Genomic DNA, 20,496 nt, shown 5'->3' with positions numbered 1-20,496 from the left:
TCATGCTACAGATCATGAGCTTCAACAATCCGAGATTAATTGGCTAAATCATTACACTAAATTAACCCCCATTCGTTAACTAATGAGTCACTACACTAAAGCCTATAATTGCACTCCACTCACTGTAGATATATTATGTCCACATGATTTAACAATAATTAGTAAGTTGACCTTTCACAGGTTGTTCATAATAAGGGCTGGGTCAAATGTCTGTTTTACCCCCGAGATTACGTCTTGTTCCTTAAGTTCCTACTGATCCTCTAATAAACAACTGGTTTATGATCCAGTCATTAAACCAAAACCCTCTCAGCCTAGTGAGAGGGTGGGGCCCCTTGTTTAAGACCTGGATTCAGTACTTGAGAGAACAACTTTTCTCCTATTCCTAAATTGGGTAGGTGTGAATTCCGTCTTGCACCCTATGTCCCAAGCTATCTATTCGGTCTTACCCCTGAAATGGGAGGCTTATTGAGCCAGTGCTATTGAGCCAACCTTCACCTATGTAAATCTAAGGATAATCCCGAATAAACAGGAGTTCATAGTTAACTCAGGATTACGATTGAATTACCTAGGTCATCTAAGTGAAATAGTTAGTCTTATACAGGAAACAACGTTATAAAGTAAGAATGACTTATTTCTTGGTCCGATCTTATGCAAACTCATTGCATAGGACACCCTCACTCCCTATGTCATAACATGTACGAATTAGGATCACTTCGTTTGTAGCACTTTACAACTCTTTGTAATAATTACAGAGTAGACCGCATCCCATAGTGTTACCAGAATAAGGCACCCAACCTTATTCATATACTATAGATCATTTTGACTATTTACTCGAACCTGATCTACTTTTATGTCTCCACATTAGGTTCAAGTACCCATTTAATAGTCATGGGTCTTAGTTTATTGGATGTAGACTTTTATATATACAATTTATAAAATCAATAATAAGTTTATTGACCATAGAAAATGTTTATCCTTTTATAAACTGTGAGTTTTAGGACATAAAACTCAATAATACTCCTACTTGGACTAAAGCTCCAGTAGATCAATATATACAAATATATACAATGTTGAGTTTACATGGAGAGAACAAAACGTACAAATACAATAAATTAGGATATTTCAAGACCCATAAATTCTCCCATTTGCCCTAGTGATGAATATCTCGTGGACTAGGTGATCCTCGAACACTTTAGCCTAGAGGGCCTTTGTAAATGGATCAACTAAGTTATCTTGTGAAACTATCTACGTGACAATTACATCTGCTCTGTGTACAATTTTCCTGATGAGATGGTACTTTTGCTTGATATATTTTCGTCCTTTATGGCTTCGAGGTTCCTTAGAATTTGCAACTGCTCTACTGTTGTCACAATAAAGAGAGACGTGCAAGTGCATATTAGGAACTACTTTCAGATCAATCAGGAATTTTATGAGTCATACTGTTTTTTTTTGCTGCTTCACTTGCAGCTACATACTCAGCTTCCATTGTGGAGTCAGCAATACAACTCTGCTCGATTCTTCTCCACATAACTGCTCCTCCATTTAGAGTGAATACTGACCCCGAAATTGATTTCCTAGAATCAATATCGGTTTGGAAGTCAGAATCAATGTATCCAGTAAGGATAAGATCTTTAGCATCATACACAAGCATATAGTCTATCGTTCTCCGAAGATACTTGAGAATGATTTTAACAGAAGTCCAATGATCATATCCAGGATTGGACTGAAATCTGCTGTCTATTCCTACGACATAGCATATATCGGGACGAGTACACAATATTGCATACATTAAACTCCCTACTGCAAATGCATATGAAATTCGATTCATGTCCTCAACCTCTTGAGGTGTCTTAGGACTTTGTTCCTTAGACAAATGAATTCCATGTCTGGAAGGTAACAATCCTTTCTTAAAAATTTGCATTTTATATCTAGACAACATCTTGTCTATATAAGATGCTTGAGATAATGCTATTGTTCCGTTCTTGCGATTCTGAACTATTTAGATCCCAAGAACATATTGTGCTTCTCCCAAATCTTTCATTTGAAATTGTGAAGCCAGCCATCTCTTAATGTTAGCTAGAAATTCTACTTCATTCCTTATGAGTAGAATATCATCAACATACAACACCAGAAAAGCAACAGTTTTGTTAACAATTTTCTTCTATACACATGGTTCGTGAACATTTTGTTCAAAGCCATAAGATTTGTCTGAGCTCATGCTGATAATGTGTTGTGAATTTGTAGGGAAAAACGAGGTACAACGTAAACACGAATATTAATAAATATAATATTAAAATAAATATATAAGTAAATAAAGTAAAATAATGATAAATAAATACAATAATAGAAAATAAGAAATTTCTTAAAAATTTCCATTTTCTCCAAAATTGGTGGAGTTTCAACCAATGTATATATCTCTACAAAATCCACAAATGACCATTTATTTATAGGAAATTTTGGCAAGTAGGAAGTGACACAGTTGGACACTATGCATAGGTGGTTGAGTGACACATAATCAACACATGTGATAATGAGAAAATGATACTTGATATTGGATACTAAGCATGGCACTAATGGGTATTTATTATTATTATATAATATTTATAATAAATATAATTTTATTTACAATTTATATTTTAATTAATTCTTAATGTAAAATTAATAAAAAAGCATACATAATGACTAAAAAAAATTACTTTTTTGGGTCTATGAGTTTTTAGTATAGTTTTCATTTAAACCTCCAATTTCAAAATGTTACACTTTTATACTTGGATTTTGAGTTTAGTTTTCAGTTTTGAGTTTTAGTGAGAAGAAAGAAGTTGGAGAAGTTTATTAAAGAAAAAAGGAAGATGGAAGGTTTTCAAATAAAAGGGAGCGAATGTGGGAATCCAATACAAAAATGATAATGTCTGGTTTGCTGGCTGTAAGATACAAGAGACTGCTAATAATACTTATGTACAGACCCTCATCTACACTATTTCCATCTTCATCCTTGTGAGCTTCACATGTCTAGGAGAAAGAGTTTGTTTCACATTTGCTTTATCAAGCCTAAACGTCTTCACAATATTCTTGGCATACTTACTATAAGATATAAATATTCCATCCTTCACTTATTTTTTCTGAAAACCCATAAAGTAAGTAAGTTCTTTGACTATACTCATTTCAAACCCAATTTTGCATTTGTTGAACAAGAAGATCCACCATCTTCTGAGACATTCCTCCAAACACTAAATCATCAACATATATTTGAGAAATAATCAATGTTCTTTTTGAGTTTTTGGTGAACAAGGTTTTATCAATACCTCCTCTGGCATAACCATTTTTTACGAAGAAGTTAGTCAATCTTTCATACCAAGCTCTAGGAGCTTGTTTCAAATCATATAAAGCTTTATTAAGTTTGTACACATGTAGAGGGAAAGTCGGATCGAACAAGAAGTTTGAAATAATAAAGAAGGCAGAGAGGGGCAACTGAAAGGCTTTCTATTTTCTTGTATATTTCCCACACAGATACAGAAGTGTATTAATGGTGTATTTATACAGATAAACCCTTAAGGTTAAGACCACAAAAAGGAAAATAATAAAGAATAATTGCTCTAACAAACAATGAACAAGTGTCGGCATTATACATGTTACCAAATAAAACAAATTTGATTGGTTGAAGGGATATTTTCTTCCTTTTAATATTCTTCAAATCCTAGTTGGATTTTGTGACTTGGTAGGGCCTTGCTTAGTTGTCTGATTGGTCCTTGCATTCCTCTATTCTAGCATCCCCCCTCAAACTCGTGGGAAGTTCAACAACACAAAGTTTGCTTCGAAGGAGGTGAAATTGGGACTGTAACAACGGTTTCCTCAAGCAGTCAGCAATCTGGTCTAAGGAAGGAATGTACCTAACTTCAAGGTGGCCATTGACAACTTGATCACGTACAAAATGTACATCAAGCTCAATGTGCTTTGTTTGAGCATGAAACACCGGGTTTGAGGCTAAGGCTCCAGCACTTATGTTGTCACACCATAGGATTGGTTTGTAAGTTGTTTGAATTTGTAGCTCGCTTAATAGTTGTTTAAGACAGATGATTTCAGCTGTGGTGTGAGCAAGAGCTCGATATTCAAACTCTATGCTGGATCTTGCAACTACTATTTGCTTTTTAGTAGACCAAGAGACCAAATTATTGCCAACATACCCACAATAAGCTGCAATAGACTTTTTGTCATCAACATTGGAGGCCCAATCAACATATGAGTAAGCTGTGAGTTGTCAATCAGTGCTTGGTTGAAAAAGAAGCCCATGATGTCTGCTAGCACTGACATACCTGAGTACCAGCTTAGTTGCTTTCCAATGAACATCCATAGATGCCTTCAAGAACTGACTCAAGTGATTAACTATGTATGCTATATCTGGTCTTATGTTTGTCAAGTATTGAAGGGCGCTAATGGTGATTCGAAACTAATAGGGATCAACCAATAGTTGTCCATCAGTTAGAGATAGATGTTTACCTACTGTGCAGAGGGAAGATGCCGGTTTAAGGTCAGTGAGTCCAAGTTTATGGAGTAAGTCTTCCACATACTTTGCTTGATTAAGTATGAATCCGAACTTGAGATAGTGTACATGGATGCCCAAAAAATATGTGAGATGACCAAGATCCTTCAGTGCAAATTTGCTGTCAAAGCGGTGGATGAGTTAAGATATAACTTGATTATTGTTGCCTGTTATTATCAGATCATCTACATACACCAGCAGAAAGATTACAGCTTCCCGAGTGTGAAATGTGAACAAAGAGTTGTCTGCCTTTGATGCTTTGAACCCCCAACTAATTAAGGCACTGCCAAGTGTGTTGCTTCATGCCTGAAGGGCTTGTTTCAAGCCATAAATGGTTAGCATACATAGTTCGGATGGTTAGTGCTAACATATTCAGTAGGCTGTTTCATATATACTTCTTCCTGTAGGCTGCCGTTTAGGAAGGCATTATTGAAATCAAGTTGGCGGATCTCCCATCCTCTTGAGACAACAATGCTAAGTACAACTCTAATGGTAGAGGCCTTGACAACAGGACTGAACGTCTCAAAGAAGTCTATCCCTTGATGCTAATGGAAGCCCTTTGCTACTAAACGAGCTTTGTACCTGTCAATAGAGCCATCAAAATGTTTCTTTAGCCAGAAGATCCACTTGTTACCTAAAACATTGTATGAATCAGATGGTAGTATGAGCTGCCAAGTGTTCCTTTGAACTAGTGCTTGATACTCATTATCCATAGCTACTTTCCATTGAGGTATACTGAGTGCTTCTTTGACTCATATTGGTTTTGTGATAGTCTAATCAGTTTTGTTGGTTGTGAGTAGAACTTTGGGCTTAAAAATTCCAGCCTTTGCTCTAGTGATCATTGGATGTGTTGGTTGAATCGGAGTTGTGGGCTATTGGTGCTCAGTAATAGTAGTGGTTTGCTGTAGGGGTGGAGGTGAGATGGAACGATCTATGTGTGGAGGGTCAATATTGGTATGGGATGGTGAGTTGGTCATATGATATGAAACACTAATAGGGGGAAAGTAGGAAAGCTGTAAGGTTGTGGTACAGAAGATATAGATGATGTGTCATGGCTTGAGGGATTGATTGATGGTTCTGGCAGGATAGACTGATTAGTAGGGCTGGGAGACAGAGTTGAAGGAGAATTGATGTTGGATGTAGTAGTATTGGTTTGCAACAGTTCAGGTAGGGCTTGAACAAGTAGAGGGTGACTTGGACGGGCAACGATGGAGAGTTGGTTTTGGAATAGTCATTGATCACCTGAAAACCAGTAGAGAAAGGTCAGTTTCATTAAACACAACATTTCGAGATATGCATATTTTACCTGACTTCGCTAGACACTTATGTCCATTATAAAGTATACTAGGGCCTAGGTACACACACTTTTCAGAGTGATACTGAAACTTGTGATGCTGATATGGTTGAATACAGGGGAAGCAAGCACACCCAAACGTTCTCAGCTTTGTTATATCAAGTACTCCTTTAAACAACATTTGAGTTAGAGACTGTCCTTGTAATACAGGGGTGGGTAACCCATTGATCAGAATGTTGGCATTGACAAACGCATCCCACCAGTACTGATACGACATGGAGGCTTGGGCTAGGAGAGGAAGTCCCATTTCAACTAGATGTGTATGCTTTCTCTCTACTATTCCATTCTGTGCTGAAGTGTATGGACAGAAGTATCGACTTAGGATGCCAAGAGAGGAGCACAGCTGATGAATCTTTGTAAACTTAGTGCGATTATCTGATTGAAACATCTTAATTGTGGTATCAAACTTATTTTTGATTATTTGAATGAAATGTTGTAAGGCTGAAAATGCATTAGACTTTTGCTTAAGCGGGTATGTGCACAAAAATTTGCTATAATCATCTAAGAATGAAATGTAGTAACGAAAGCCTGTTGTAGATTGTATTGGAGCTGGTCCGCATACATAAGAATGAATTAAGTCAAAGCTGGTTTTAGGCCTTGATTTAGATTGAGGAAAAGGGAGAGAGTGTGATTTACGCAACTGACATGAGTCACAAAATAACCGTTTCTCATTAACTTGGATCGAATGTTTACACTGATTTAGTATGGATTTCAAAACTTTGAGGGAGGGATGGCCTAATCTTCTATGCCACAGATTGGTTGACTCAACAATATTTACACTGATATTAGACAGGAAGAGTACTTTGGAGTCATTATTTTTGTCCAATGATCTGGGGTTGTTTGATCTTCTATGCTTCGAAATATCATGTGGTTGAACTGTTGTCTCCCCAAGCTGATAGAGGCCATCCTTAAGTGTGCCTTTCACCAGAGTGTTGCCCAAATGCCTGTCCTTTATCAAACAGTAAGTTCCATGAAATTCCACAAATATATTATTGTCTTGAGTTAGTTTAGAGATGCTTACTAAGTTCTTTGCAATTAAAGGTACATAAAAGACATCTTCTAAACTAAGTCATACTGTTCTGATTTTAGACTTGAGTTACCTACAACAGAGATGCATAACTGATTACCATTACCAACTGTCACAAGATTAATACCTAAATAGTCAGTTGGATTGGCAATGTGTGTTGGATCTGCTGTGACATGATTAGTAGCGCCACTATCAACATACTAGTTGACATCAGCTGGGTTCTCAGGTGTAGTAGTGAACGGATTGGTGGGGTATGAAGTCGTGAAGGCTAATGGAGTGCTGTTGGGTGGTTGTTGATGTCCAGATCCCCTGCCTTGACTTACATTGGGTTCATATTCCCGATTGAAACATTGGTAACATACATCAGCTGAGTAACCATATTTGGAACACACTTGACATGTTGGCTGATTACTCATGCCACGACCTCTGTCTTGATTACCTCCTCCATTGTTGGAGTAGTTAGGTTTGGATTTTTTGTGTTGATACTTCCCATTGCCTTGATTATTGATATTATTAGGTTTGACAGTGCCACTCCCTCTTCCAAATGCTACATTCACTGAAAGATTTCCTACAGAGGCAACAAAAGACTTGGCAGAATTTTGATGCTCCAACCTTTTCTCAAAGGAAAGGAGCTCTGATTGCATATCCAACCAGGATATGTCAGGCATGCTTTGAATCACAACTACAACTGGGTTATATTCTTCATCTAAACCAAGTAACACTTGTGAGATTAAGTTTCAAGATGATACCGGACTTCCTGCTTAAGCCAAATTGTCTGAGTGTAGTTTCATGAGTTTGAGATATTCGGACATGGTTGAGTTGCCCTTGCGTGTTTGCTGAAACTATTGTCGAAGATAGTCCTCCTCAGCTCGTGACTGGACACCAAAGAGAGCATGGATGGCATCCCATAGAGCCTTAGCGTTTTCAAATGCCATGAGTTGCACGGTAACCTCTGGAGCCATTGAATTGTAGAGCCACCCTAACAATAGTTGATCCGTTGTGATCCATGCCTCATAGAGAGGATTCAACATTTGCTCACCTGTGGAGCTAGACAAACTACCAAAAGGATCGGAGACAGTGGTTCCTGCCTCATGAATAGATAGACTTTCAACTGGGAGGGAAAGAACATAGAAGGGTAGACTTTTCTACCTGATAGATGGCCTTCTAGTCGGTACCCTCAGAGAATCGGCAATGCCAGTGTCTTCCAAAGCATAAAATTCCCTCGTTCGAGCTTAGTACTTTTTATTTGGTTGAGAAGTTGATTCAAGGGCAGCGTGCTAAATTTGGTGGTTTCAGTCCTTGTGGTTGTCATCCCTGAGCGAGCGGCGTTGGCCATTTAAAAGCTCTGATACCAAGTTTGAAATAATAAAGAAGATGAAGAGGGGAAGCTGAAGAGTCTTTCTATTTTCTTGTATATTTCCCACACAGATACAAAAGTGTATTAATGGTGTATTTATATAAATGAACCCTTAGGTTAAGACCACGAAAAGGAAAAGAATAAAGAATAATTACTCTAACAAACAATGGACAAGTGTTGGCATTATAAAGGTTACTAAATAAAATGAATTTGATTGGCTGAAGGGATCTTTTCTTCCTTTTAATATTCTTCAAATCCTAGTTGGATTTTGTGACTTGGTAGGGGCTTGCTTAGTTGTCTGAATGTTGTTGTTTGATTGGTCCTTGCATTCCTTTATTCTAACACAAGCCCTTTTGGTTGTGTTGGATATATATTTTTGTAGTGAAAGAAAGTGAAAGTTTGGTGAATATTTGAAATGTAAAGATGGATTTAATTGTGTAGATTAAATTCATTGGCTAGAGACTTTCAAATTGGATTGAACTTCAAATTAAAATTGTGTTTCATGTACAAATTTAACATTTATGAAAATTCAATTTGCAGTTTTCTTCAATTTGAATGAGTTATATTTGATTTTTTTCAAGTAACAACTCATTTGAGTTAAATTTGACAAATGTTTCAATTTTTGTGTATTTGATTTTACTCTGTATTTTGAAGAGTTACTGAATTGATAGCCTATAAATAGAAACTTGGTTCTTCATCGATAACATCCTACTAAAAATTGAAGAGTTCTATCTTTTCTTTCTTTTTTTTTGATATTGTCTTGAGTTAAGAGCAGTCCTGCCAGATCCGAATAGTTCAAGGTTGCAGTTTTACCAAACTTATTTGTTGTATCCTACTGAGACGATCGTTGTAGTTTGCTCACGGCTCGTGTAAAGTGAATAATTGTCTTCAGGAAAACGCTTACCAGAAGTATTTATTGTCTACATTTTGAGTTTCCAAAGGTTTTGAGGTTCTTTCAAGTCTTTTATTATTTCCATATCTAAGCCTTATTACATCTTTTAGCTTATATTTGAGTATGAATATTATACATTGAGTATACTTGTTCTAGTTGAGATGTAATTAGTTTTCTAGTGTATTCAGTTCATATATATTCATTTCTACCAACCATATGAAGATAATTATATATATGAACTGATGGCTACAAACTTCTCCACCAATGTTTTCGCTTTTGCCATGATGGAATCGCTCATTGTCAAACCTCATGCTGAAAAACTAGAGAAGTTTAAAGGAGACAACTTCAAGAGATGGCCACAGAAGATGATCTTCTATCTCACCACGTTGAATCTTGCTCATATTTTGAAGAAAGATTGCCCAATTACCTCACCAAAAGCTGTAACTCCTGAAACAAAAGCTGCGAACCAACCATGAATGCATTTAGACTTCACGTGTCATAATTATATACGTCTTGAGGACACTTTGTATAATGTCTATTGCAATGACTACAATACATCAAAACTATTGTGGGAGACATTAGACAAGAAGTACAAGCTGGAAGTTAAGAAAATTTCTCGTAGGACAATTCTTAGATTACAAAATGATTGATACCAAATTAGTAGTCAATCAGATGGAAGAATTATAAGTTATCATTGGTGATTTTCAAAGTGATGGAATGGACATTAATGAGCCATTTCAAGTTGCTAATGTGATGGAGAAGTTTCTTCTTCCTAGAAGGACTTCAAATGTTATCTCAAGCACATACGAAAGGAGTTATCCATGAAGAACCTTGTGGTGAAACTTTGTATAGAAGAGGATAACAAAAAATTATATAAAAATACAATGGAAGTCGATGACAAAGTTGATATTGTCAAAGCTTCAAAGTATAAACACAAGAAGCAGAATTTCAAGAAAAAAACGCAAATCATGGATCATGGAATGATGCTAGCAAGCACATTCGAGGAAATTTTTGCGTTTGTGGTAAGAGTGGTCATACCCAAATACTGTTAGAACCAGAGAGCACGCAGCAGAAGTAAAACAAATCAATACGCATTCTAATTCATTAATTTTGGCTATAAATTAAGCATGCTCATAAACTAATAAGAGGGTTTCATAATATACATTTGTAGAACCACTTGAATCTCGATTTGAACTAGAAATATTCTCCAAATCTATTGTGAACCACCTCAAGGCATTCCATACTATTCTTTGGTGCCTTTGATTGAGTTGTGGGACTCAAAATAAGCTTGAAGAAAGGAAATTTGGAGAAGAAGGAACTGCTACACCAAGAAAGAAAACCTTTTTCAACCTTCAAGTTTTTCAACAAAAGCTTATCAAGTGTATCAATTGCATGCCTGATTTCCACTTCAATCTTCTCTATTTATTTCAAAACTATCATGCAAAGAAGATAGATGCATGAAGAGTACCTCATGCTTGGACGATTGAATCAAGAAATTTGTGGAAAATGAGTGAGCTACTAGGATAGAAAGTGGAGATCTCCCACTTCTTTCCATTTTCCATGTTTTCAATTTTTTGTTTTATTATATTGATTTCAAAAATCAATTTCAAAATATGAAATCTTTATTAATTTTACAAAATTAATTCCTTAATTAATTTTCTAATAAAATTAATAATAAATAATTAATTAAATATAACTAATTCAATATCAAATATTAAATTCATTTAACACAAATTCCACCATCATGAATCCCTATTCATGAATTTAATATTTAAATTATATTTAAATTTAATTGATTTTCCAATTTCGTTTAATTCCAAAATTAAACGCGTAATTATATCACATATAATTACTAATTCCCTTAATTCTAATTTGAACGTTTCAAATTAACTTATCACGCTACTCTAAGGTTAATCCATTTACGAGCTAGTAGGGGGACCTCGTGGACCTACAGATTATTGTTGGGTTTTATGTCCTAAAACTCGTGGTTTGTAAACAATAAAACTTATTCTGAAAATTCAATATGTTGTTATTGAATCTTTATTGCTTATTTTATTTTAGAAATTCAATAAACTAAAAAACTCATAACTATTACATGAGTACTTGGACTTTATGTGGAGACATAAAAGTGGACCAGGTTCAAGTAGATAGTCACAATGATCTATAGTATATGAATGAGGTTGGGTGCCTTATTCTGTTAACACTATTGGATGCGACCCACTCTGTAGTTGTTACAAAGGGTTGTAAAGTGCTACAAATGATGTGATCCTAATTCTTATTTGTTATGACAAGAGGAGTGAGGGCATCTTGTTCAATGAGTTTGTACAAGATCGAACCACAAAATCAATCACTCTTACTTTATAATGTTGTTTATTGTTTAAGACTGACTATTTCCAAGTCATGACCTAGGTAACTTGACCTTAATCATGAGCTAACTATGAACTCCTGTTTATTCGGGATTATCATTAGATTTTTATAGGTGAGGGTTGACTCAATAACGTCGGCTCAATAAACCTACATTTCAGGGGTAAGACAGAGTAGATAACTAGAGACATAGGGTGCAAGATGGAATTTACTCCTACCCACTTTTAGGGATAGTAGAGAGGTTTTTAAAACGTCAAGAAAATTGACATTCTTGACACTGACTTCCTTGACGTTTTTAAAAACGTCAAGAAAAGAGATTCTTGACATTTAAAAAATGTCAAGAAACATTGTTTCTGTAGTAGTGAAATATATTTCTGTGTCCACAGATATATATCAATAATAGCAAGTTAGTCCTTCACGAGTGTTCGTAAGTCCAACTAGGTCAAATCACCATTTTACCCTTAGGTTACCTCTGATTTCTTAAACACTAGTGCTTCTCTAATGAATAACCTGTTTATGGTCCAACCAATAAATAGAAACTTCTCTTGGGCCAATGAGAGGGTTGGGCCCTTTGTTCAAGTCTTGGAGACACCACTTAAGGGAAGATTCACCTACTTACCCTTAAGGTGAGAATGAGGGAATTCTATCTTGTATTATTATGTTCCCAGCTCCTCGCTACGTCTTGCCCCCAAAATAGTAGACATATTTGGTTGGCGAACTGGCCACCCTCACCCATACAAATCAAAGGACTATCCCGCGTGAACAGGAGTTGATAATATACTCAGGATTAAGACTAAGTTGCCTAGGTCATCCTATTGAAATAGGAACCTAAATAGTTAACGGTGTTACATCTAGTGGTTACTATTTCACAATCCAATCTTATGCAAACTCATTGCATAAGACACTCCCAATTACATGTCAACTACAAGAATGCATTGGATCATTGGGTTTGTGTCAAATACAAAGTGAACCGTATCTATAGTGTTACCAAGATAAGGTACCCAACCTTATCCCTATACTATAGACCCTTCAAGCTGTATCTTGAACATTGATCCCTGTATGTCTCCACATACAGTTTAAGCTCATAAGCCAGCCTTGGATGTTAATTTATTGGATTTAGGATTATTAAGACAAAAACATACAATCAACACAAACAATAACATTTGTTGAGTTAACATCTTCTATAACTCTTTTTTTATGACAGTCAGTTAATAACGTTTACTATCTATGAGTTTTAAGGCATAAAACCAACAGAGGATTACATCTATAAGACTATTAATTGCAATAGCAGCTTTACAAAATTTGGAAATATACCAAATGGATGTAAAAACTGCATTTTAAAATGTAGATTTAGATTAAGAAATTTATATGGAACAATTTGAAGGGTTTGTTATTAAAGGACTTGAAGACAAAGTTTGTAAGCTTGTCAAATCTCTTTATGAGTTTAAACAAGCACCCAAACAATGGCGTGGAAAGTTTGACCACACTATGTTATCAAAGAGATTTAAGATAAATGAGTGTGACAAAGGTGTCTATGTTGAAACCATAGATAAAGAGTATGTCATTGTTCACTTGTATGTGGATGATATGTTAGTAATGGACATTAATAGAAATGTCATTGATTTCACTAAAAGGATGTTGAAATCCAACTTTTGATATGAAAGACCTTGGTCTTGCTGATGTTATCCTTTAAATACGAATAACAAGAAATCCAAGTGGATACATACTTTCTCAATCTATAAGAATGTGCTGAGAAAAATTGATCAGTTTGAGAGTAAGTTGGTTGTTACTCCATTTGATCCAAAATGTAAATGGAAGAAAAATAATGATATAGGTGTTTCTTCTCTAGAATATTCTAGAGTTATTGGTAGCTTAATGTACATAATGAATTGTACAAGACTTGATATAACCTAGAGATGACAATAGGGTCGAGGCGGGGTGGGGAAGCACTCCCCATCCTCGTCCCCGTAAGGTGTTTTATTCTCCATCTCCATCCTATTCTTCGTTTTTGGGGGTCAGGGTCGGGATTGGAGTCGAAGAATCCTCGTGGGGACTCTACTTTTTATTTTATTATTTTTATTATTTAAGAGTAAGTAAATTTAGTATTTATATTGAAATTGTAAATTGTATATTGGAAATTTATATTATTGTTACATATATTTGTTTAAATTAACAATTAAAAAAACATTTTAATATTTTTTATTTTAAATTAATAAAAATTAAATTTATTGTATTAGAAAATTAAAATAAAAAAAAACTGAAACAATAGCTTTTCGGCTATATATATATCTTAATAACTAAAAATATCAAGGCAGGGGCAGGTATCGGGTTCAGGGTCGTGGATAGGACGGGGATACCGTCCCTGTTCTCGTCCCCTCCCTGTCCCCAATCGAGGACCCGATTTAAATCCCCGATTTGACCTCTATATCTAATCAAACCCTGGATTCCCTGCCCTAATCGAGTTGGGGACCCAACCCCGCAGGAAATTTTGCCATCCCCAGTATAAACTATTCATTAAGAAGGTTAGCAAGATACACCAATAATCCTGGGCATGATCATTGGAATGCTTTAGTTAGACTCATAAGGTACTTGAAGTACACTCTTGACTATGGATTGCATCATATGAGGTATCCACATGTATTGGAGGGATTTAGTGATACTAATTGGATTTATGGCATGGAGACTAAATCATCGAGGGGGTATATTTTTACCTTAGGTGAAGCAGTGGTATCGTGGAAATTTTCAAAAAAAAAACATGTATAGCACGTACTACTGTGGATTAAGAGTTTATAGCTCTTGATAAAGCAAGAGAAGAAGCTGAATGGCTTTGAAGTTTTTTGGAAGAAGTTTTTATTGTAGCCAAAACCTATAAGTGCAATATGTATTTATTATGGAAATTTAACAGCTTCTATGACAGCGAAAAATAATGTCTATAATGGCAAGTCATGACGTATTAGAGGCAGGCATAATTCGATAAGGCAATTGCTCTCTAATGGAAAAATTTTCATTAATTATGTGAAATAAAAAGAGAATATTGCGGAACCTTTGATGAAAGGATTGCAAGAGAGTAAGTCTCACATACATCAAGGAAAATGGGCTATAGCCAATAAAATGAGTTATCTGGTGGTAACTGAACCTAGTTGACTGGATACTCGAAGATCTAGGTTCAATAGGAAAACTAGATGGATAATTCATAGTTGAAACACTAAGAAATTTATAGTTTATTCTCATTTCTATGATGTTTTAGAGTGTGTGATATGTTAATGAGATTATATTCGAGTAATGACGTAATGCTCTTAATCAATATTACCTGTACGTGAGTAGAAGTGGGGTCACTTCTACGAGAACTTTTCAAATGGCTCATGTTCTAAGTACTCATGTATTTGGGATTTTATCTAGGACAAAAATGGACACAAACGTATAGAACTCAAAGATACAAGATGAGTTATGTGTGATATCTATTGTCTCAATTCACCAATGAGAAGGATAGTTCCAGAGCTTAGTCTCACTATTTCATTGGTAAATTCGATGGATATTCATTTAGGAAGGTTCAAGTCCAAAAGACCTCTCTTTTGATGCCTAGCTTTTCTATTTGCTATCAATGACTTTGTTTGATTTTTTCTCACTTTCTTTCACGTGGGGGATTGTTGGGTATATATATAGTGAAAGAAAGTGAAAGTTTAGTGCATATTTGAAACATAAAAATGGATTTAATTTTCTAGATTAAACTCATTGTTTAGAAACTTTCAAATTTGATTGAAACTTCAAATTAAAAATGATATATCATGTACAAATTTAACATGTATGAAAGTTAAATTTGTAGTTTCTTCAATTTGAATGAGTTATGTTTGCTTTTTTTTCAAGTAGCAACTCAATTGAGTTAAAATTGACAAATGTTTCAATTTTTGTATTTATTTGATTTTATTTTGTATTTTGGAGAGTTACTAAGTTGCTAGCTTATAAATAGCGACTTGGTTCTTCATTTGTAGCATCTCATTCAAAGTTGAAGAGTTATTTCATTTCTTTCTTTATTTTGATAGTGTCTTGAGTTGAGAGCAAGTATCCAAGATTCATGTCATATTCGAATAGTTCAAGGTTGCAGTTCTATCAAAGTTAGTCATGGTATCCTATTGAGACGATAGCTGTAGTTTGTTTGTAGCCCATGCAGAGCGAACAATTGTCTTTAGGATAGCGCTTTACTAGAAGCATGTCTCGACTACATTTTGAGTCTTCAAAGGTTTTGAGGTTCTTTTAAATCTTTGACTATTTTCCATATCTAAACCTTGTTACATCATTTGGCTTATGTTGAGTCTGAATATTATATATTAAGTGTACTGTTTCTAGTTAGGTATAATCAGTTTACTACTGTATTCAGTTCATGTATATTTATTTCACCCTACAGGTTGTTCAATAAAGAGTTCTTAGTTCAAGTACCTATTCAGGAAGACACTTGTACAATTCACTTGATACAATTTAAATCTAAAAAGACATAAAATTCCTAGAAGCAAATGAATTACCTCAGGCCGTGCTACAAGAGCAAAAGTTTCATCAAAATAAATTCCTTCAATTTGAGCATAACCCTCACCAAATGAACTTTATTTCGATAAATTGTATCATGTTCATCAGTTTTCTTAAAGACCCACTTGGTCCCAATGATGTTTCCAAATTCAGGCAAGAGACTAACTTCCAAACCTGATTTCTTTCAAATTGAGCAAGTTGTTCCTACATTACATTCACAAAAAATTCATCACCGATCAAGGCCTTCTTTAATGTTTTTAGACTCTATAGGAGAAGTGAAGCATATGTTGCTAATCACCTGAAGAAAACCAACTTTTTCTTTCTTCGACGTGGTGAAACCTTCCTTTAGATTTCCAATAATATTACATGAAGGTTTATACTTCTTAATTCTGATAGATGGTTGCTTACTGTCATGTTCTTTTTCTTTTAACTCAGTGGTTTCTCCCTACTTTCTTTATCTTGTATATTGTCAGATAGGTTGTGTTAGTCGCATCTTGCTTGGCATACGGATGAATCACAGAATTCTCATAGTTCTGATCCTTCATCTCCTTCCCATTAGAATTATCAATGTTCACATTTAAAGATTTTATAACCTATTTAATTCTTTTTTTATACACACAATAAGCTCCACTATTTGTAGAATAGCCCCATAATAACTACTCCAAATATAACATGTGTTATATGGAAGTATTTGACATTAAGTTTCTCTTCCTCCATATTTCATAATTTATGCACATAGACCCTAGTCGAAGAGCAATGCAATTGTGAATATGTGACAGACAATATTCATTGTTTCGGCCCAAAAGATATATGACAAATGTTTTACATGCAAGATAGCACGAGTCATCTCTTAAAGAGTATGATTCCTCCTCTCAACAATACTATTCTACTTCGGAGTGATAAAAGCTGAGAATTCATGTTTGATTCCTTTGGTTGCATATAAATTAGTGAAAGATTATTTTCAAAATCTTTACATGATAACTTTTGATTCTTGTAAATTTAACCATGTCCTATGAAGTTGGATATGTAAGACCTAACAAACTCTAACTGTGTTTGATTTTTCTATAACAAAGTTGACCTAAATATATTGTGAAAAGTCATCCACACACAAATACATACTATTTTCCTTCAAGACTTTCCAACTGCAAAAGACACATTAGATCCATATGAAGAAGTTCGAGTATTCTAATTGTGGTAGAATGTTGGAGCTTTTTGTGAGACACTTCGATATGTTTTCCAATCTGACAATCACCACACATATTTCCTTTATCAAGATGAAGATTAGGTATGCCTATAATGGCTTCTTCAATGATAGCTTTTTTAACAAAAGGTAAATTAACACGTCTCAACCTTTTTTGCCACTAGATCACTTCATCATGCTTAGAGATATGATATACACTATTAGACACATTGTTAGGTATCCATAAATAACAGTTATCAGAAGAACGCATACTTAACATGACCAGTGTCTTTTCAAATTTTGTGATGAGTGATATAATATAAATTTATGAGGTTTAGTGCATACATAGACTCACAAGTAGGAATCTAGAAGTATTCCAAATATTGTATCCCACGAGACTAGTAACAATTAAGTTCTTTTTAAGGCAACGCTTTCAATGCAAACTAAGAGTAATTGGAAAAATAGGTGAATTTTTTGTTGATTGCTAATAATAAATGTAAACAATAGATGAGAATAAGGACCAGAGGTCACGTTTCAACCCCTAGAAATTTACCTTAAGCTATGCGGCCACTTCACAACTGCATTAACCAACTATTTGTAAGAGTAAAAACATTCAAGTGGAAGCAATTTGGATCTAAAGCACTCTAATAAATTTTATGGATTAAGCATGCTTGTTCAAAACTGTATAACAGAGTTTTGATGAACAAACCTTGATGTAGCTCAAAATTGAAGCAATCTTCTAGTTGTTTTTTTTTTTATCACGAACACTATGTGGACCATCGCTAGAGTCTTCCCCGCTATTTTCAACCTTAGAATGAATTATGAGATCCAATATTGTGATGAATTGAAGGGAAAACGAGGTTTGGGATAATTGGGGTTGTGAGTTTTTGAGAGGAAAAGAATAGCTTCAAAAGCCAACCCATTCAACTTTAAATCTCAACGATCTTTCTTCTATTTAAAGAAGAAATCATGCAAAAATAAAAAACATCTCAAAGTGGCACCAATTTCACCAACCATAAGTGGGATTTGAGGTCTTTGAAAGAGGCTTAATGAGATAAACTCACTACCTCTAAATTTATCTAATTTTTTAATTTTTAAAATTCAAATTTTAAATAAAATTATTTCAATAATTAATTACATAATTTAATTAATTATATTAATTTAATATCAAATATTAAATTAATAATTAACACCAATTCCGATCATGAATCCCTAATCATGTGTACAATATTCAAATCATATTTAAATATGGTCAACTTTCTATATTTTTAATTCATAATTGAACGATAAGACATTAAGTATATCGAATATAATTAACCCTTACGTTCTACACATAATTTAAATGTTTCAAATTTTCTCATCATATTATTCTAAGGTTTATTCCAATATATGCTAGCAGAGAGACCTAATGGACCTATATATCATGAGGCTCTATTGATTCGAAATTAACTGGCTAAATTTTTTAACCTAGTTAATCAACATTCGTTAACTGTCGCGACACTCCACTATAGCTCAATAGTTGCACTCTCCTCACTGTAGATATATTTCTATCCACTCGATATAACCATGATTAGTAAGTCAATCTTTCACAGGTTGTTCGTAATTACAGTTGGGTCAAAATTACCAATTTACCTCTATAATTACATCTTATTCCTTAGTCCCACTAATCCTCTAATAAAAAAATGGTTTATGATCCAACCACAAAACCGAGTCCTTCTAGAGCCAATGAGAGGGTGGGACCTTTGTTTAAGATCCGGAGTCAGCACATAGGAGAACAACCTATCTACTATTCCTAAAATTGGGGTAGGAGTGAATTCCATCTTGTAGGATTATGTCCCTAACTATCTATCTAGTCTTATCCCTAAAATTGTAGGCTTATTGAGTCAGAAAACTCAAGCCACTCTCATCTATTTAGATTAAAGGATAATCCCAAATAAACAGGAGTTCATAGTTAGTTCAGGATTAAGATCGAGTTACCTAAGTCATCATTTTGAGATAGTCTTAACAGTAAATGATGTTATAAAGTAAAAGTCACTATTTCGCGGTCCGATCTTGCACAGGATGTCTACACTCGCATGTCTCTATATGAACGATTGAGGATCACATCATTTTCATCAAACAAAAAGTGAGCCGCATCCATAGTATCCCCAAGATAAGGTACCCATATGATAGACCGTTTTGGCTATTACTCGAATTTGATCCACTTTTATGTCTCCATATATAGTTCAAGTATTCATGTAATAGCCATGGGTTCTTAGTTTATTGGATTTAGGATTTTAAAATGTAATTCACATATCCAATAACATTTTTACTAAATAGACCTCAATAACAACTTTTTGTAAAATAGAATACGTTTATTATTTATAAACCACAAGTTTTAGAACATAAAACCCAACATCATGAACAGAGAACTATTGTTATTCAGCCTTGTATTCAAGTACTCTTAGAAGCCTAAAGAGCTCGTCCTATATCTCTATATCTAAATGAATCTTAGGTTGATTCATGAAATTTCTAAGTCCAATGGTATACCTTATGTCTAAGGTTATGTGATAACGTATGTCTATACTATTAGTCCAATATTCTTTTATGAGTTCTGCTTATGTCCTAACCTTCGTAGCATTAAGACTTTGCTAACATGTTTACTCAAATCTGGATAGTTCAACTTGATAAGATATCATATATTCAACAAAAGGAATAGAAAGGTAGCATTGCAATATGGTTGCATTGATCTAGGTGAATCCTAGGGCATCTATATGATCGAATTCCTTAGAAAATTAGGCCATAAGTAGATGAAAATGAATACATTTTGTTAGGTCTTAAAAAGAACCATGAATTCTATGTTAATTCCCTCAATACTTCAATTCTTTGCTTAAAATGTATATTTTATAGGTAAAATCTGATCCCAAAATCAATTGAGCCATCACAAAAAATTTGAGGCTAAATCGAGCAAAAAATAGACCAAAAGAATCACTTAAGAAGAAGATCAAAGCAAAATTACCAATCTACTCCTCTGCTAAAGAAAATTGATTAAAAATCGCAATGCTCCCAAAACAACACAACCCGACGCTATTTTGATGCTACAAGACCGAAAGCACCATTTTGCTATAAAACAAGGTGGCATTGCAACGTTCTACGCAACATTGTAACTTTCCGGAGAATGATAGAAAAATAAAAACGTCTGTGCTTGCGTAAGCCAGCGTCAGCCTCCAAATTCGTAAGGTCGCAACATTACGACCCTCTTCAGTACAAAAGCTTTAGTTTTCAGAC

The sequence above is a fragment of the Benincasa hispida genome, chromosome 4 (genome assembly GCF_027475165.1).
Source record: "Benincasa hispida cultivar pf3 chromosome 4, pf3_genome.v1.1, whole genome shotgun sequence".
NCBI classification, from domain to species: Eukaryota; Viridiplantae; Streptophyta; class Magnoliopsida; order Cucurbitales; family Cucurbitaceae; genus Benincasa; species Benincasa hispida.
This window is presented reverse-complemented; position numbering follows the sequence as displayed.